The sequence below is a fragment of the Benincasa hispida genome, chromosome 8 (genome assembly GCF_027475165.1).
Source record: "Benincasa hispida cultivar pf3 chromosome 8, pf3_genome.v1.1, whole genome shotgun sequence".
Classification (NCBI taxonomy): domain Eukaryota; kingdom Viridiplantae; phylum Streptophyta; class Magnoliopsida; order Cucurbitales; family Cucurbitaceae; genus Benincasa; species Benincasa hispida.
The window spans coordinates 31,353,657-31,356,867 of NC_143485.1; positions in this window are offsets into that span (position 1 = coordinate 31,353,657).

Here is a 3,211-nt window from a genome sequence, read left to right on the forward strand (position 1 = left end):
TTGTTTATGGTAAAGCAAATAAAACAAGTAATCGAGAAAAATACAAAATGTGAAGTAAATATCATATTTTGACAACAAAAGTGTTCGATATACTGTTTACAAACTACAGGACACGAGGCTTTAGGGCATCAACCCCAACAATTGGTTGAGATTGTAAAAGACTGTGGTGATAGTCTTTTAGGTATGAAGGAGAGTTGATAGTTCGAGTAGAACGTCTAAGGGCAGGTAATTGGTTGCTGATGACTTGTGAGGGCATATCTGGAGAGATGTGATTTTGGTCAGGACATGAGGATGGTGCTGAGGTAATAACAGGTTATGTAAGAGAATGATTGTGATTTGAAGGAGAAGTTGTTAGTAACTCAAAATTGCAAATTAGTTTTTGAGTTGGTCTAGTCAATTCCTAGTTTCTAGGAAATAGTTGAAGTTATTTTTAGTTGTAGTCAAGTCTAAGTTCCTATTCTTGTGGAGTTAGTGGGATTAGTTGCTAACATTGTGGAATCTATTTTTAGACTTAAGATATGTATTTATATGGAGTTTTCTAGAATGAAATTCACACATTTCCCATTTTTCTCATTTCCCTCTCATTAGTTAGAACAACAATGGTATTAGAGCCCTCAATTCTTAAAGGATCTGTGAGTGAGAATCAGTGAAATATCTCCGAGAGAAACTGAGTGATACATCTGTGATAGTTGTTAGAGATGGAATTAGGATCAAACGGTCTTTCTTCATTGGATCCACCTGTGTTTGATGGTGAAAACTACTAGGCATGGGCTATTAGAATACAAGCCTACATGGAGGGTTGTGATTTTTGGGAAGCTATTGAGCAAGACTATGAGATTGCTCCACTTCCTGATAACCCAACAATACATCAGATCAGGACTCACAAGAAGAGAGTCACCAGGAAGGCAAAAGCTTGAGCTTGCCTATATGCAGCTGAGTCTCCCGCCATATTCAACAGAATTATGGCTGTGAAGTCGGCAAAGGAGATTTGGGAGTTCCTCAAAAGTGAGTATGAAGGTGATGAAAGGATTAAAGGCATGCAAGTGTTGAACTTGGTGCAAGAATTCGAGAGAATGAAAATGAAGGATTCTGAGTCCATTAAAGAGTACTAAGATAAGTTGATTAGGATTGCTAACAAGGTAAGAGCATTAGAAACCAATTTATCTAACAATAAATTGGTTCAAAAGATTCTAGTTTCAACACCTGAGAGATATGAAACAACCATTGCTTCCTTAGAAAATACTAAAGACCTCTCAAAACTCAAGGTGATAGAAGTAGTTAGTGATTTGCAAGCATAAAAGCAGAGGAGGTTGATGAGACAAGAAGGAAGCATTGAAGAGGCATTGAAAGCTAGAGTGCAGTAGCTCAGAGCTGTAGAGAAGAAGGGGAAAGGGAAGAAGGGAAGTGGCAACAGTAGCTCCGAGTCTGCTGCAAAGGATGCTGGTAGTACATGCAAGCACTGTGGGAAGCAGAATCATCCACATTTCAGATGCTAGAGAAGGCCAGATGTGAAGTGTATATGATGTCATTTATTGGGGCACATTGAACGATTCTGTAAGGAAGCAAAAACTCAACAGCAAGGAGGAGCACATGTTGTAGTACATCAAGAAGAAGATCAACTCTTTGTGGCTACTTGTTTTTCATCAGTCACTCAATGTGATGGTTGGTTGTTTGATAGTGGGTGTACCAATCACATGACAAGTGACAAAGAGTTGTTCAAGAACCTAGACAAGTCATTCAAGTCAAGGGTGAAAATAAGAAATAGTGAGTATCTAGAAGTAAAGGGGAAAGGCACAGTGTCAATAGAGAGCTATGCTGGAACCAAGTTGATTACTGAAGTGTTGTTTATCTCTGAAATTGATCAAAACTTGTTAAGCATTGGTCAATTAGTAGAAAAGGGATTCAAAGTGTTGTTTGAAGAAGGAAAGTGCCTCATTTCTGATTCCAATGGGAATGAGTTGTTCAAAATAAAGATGCAGCACAAGAGCTTCTCATTGGATCCACTCAAGAAGGAGTAGATAGCTTTCAAATGTCAAGTGAATGACACTGAGTTATGGCACAAGAGGTTGGGGCATTTTCATCAGAAAGGGTTGTAGTATCTGCAGAAGAATGAGATGGCAGTAGGAGTACCAGACTGAAGGAGCTGAAAACAAACTACAGAGCTTGTTTAACAGGGAAGCAAACAAGGCTGCCTTTCAAGAAGTCACAATGGAAAGTAACTAAGAAGTTGCAGCTTATCCACATTGACTTGGGTGGACCTCAACCAACTCTCTCACTAAATTGTAACAGGTATTTCATTATCTTTATTGATGATTATACCAGAATGTGTTAGATATATTTCATGAAGCATAAGTCTGAAGTAGCTGAAATGTTTCTGAAGTTTAAGAAATGGGTTAAGAATCAAAGTGACTATTAGATTCAGGTGGTGAGAACTGATAATGAGACTGAATATACATCGCAAAGTTTCAATTCCTTCTGTGAATAAGCTAAGATAAAGAATTAGCTCACTGCTTCATATTCTCCACAGCAAAATGGAGTCAGTGAGAGGAAGAATAGGAGAATTATGGAAATGACAAGATGCTTATTGCATGAGAAAAACTTGCCAAAGGAATTTTGAGCTGAAGCAGCAAACATAGCAGTCTTTCTATTGAATAGACTACCTACGAGGGTATTAGAGAAGAAGACACCTTATGAAGCTTGGTTTGATACTAAACCAAAACTGACAAATTTGAAGTGTTTGGCTGCTTGTGTTTTTTTATGTTCCACAGGTAAAGAGAGACAAATTGAGTGAGAAGGTCGAACCAGGAATCTTTGTAGGCTATAGCATGGTGTCCAAAGCCTACAAGATCTATCAACCTCACATAGAGAAGATGATGATTAGCAGAGATGTTCAGTTTTTGGAGGATGAGGAGTGAGACTAGACAAAAGAAGCATAGGTGAAATAATAAGAAGTCTCTTTAGATTCTAATGAATTAGTTGTTGATGCACCAGTTAGAGGGACTAGACTATTGAGGGAGGTGTATGAAAGAAGTAGTGCAACTGCATTAGAGCCTGCAGGATATGGAGAAGCTAAAAGAGATACGAAGTGGATGGAGGCAATAAAGGAAGAGTTGAGTATGATAGAGAAAAACAATACATGGGAGCTGGTGGAGAAGCCTGCAGACAGGAAAGTGATTGGAATCAAATGGGTTTTCAAAACCAAATTGAACCC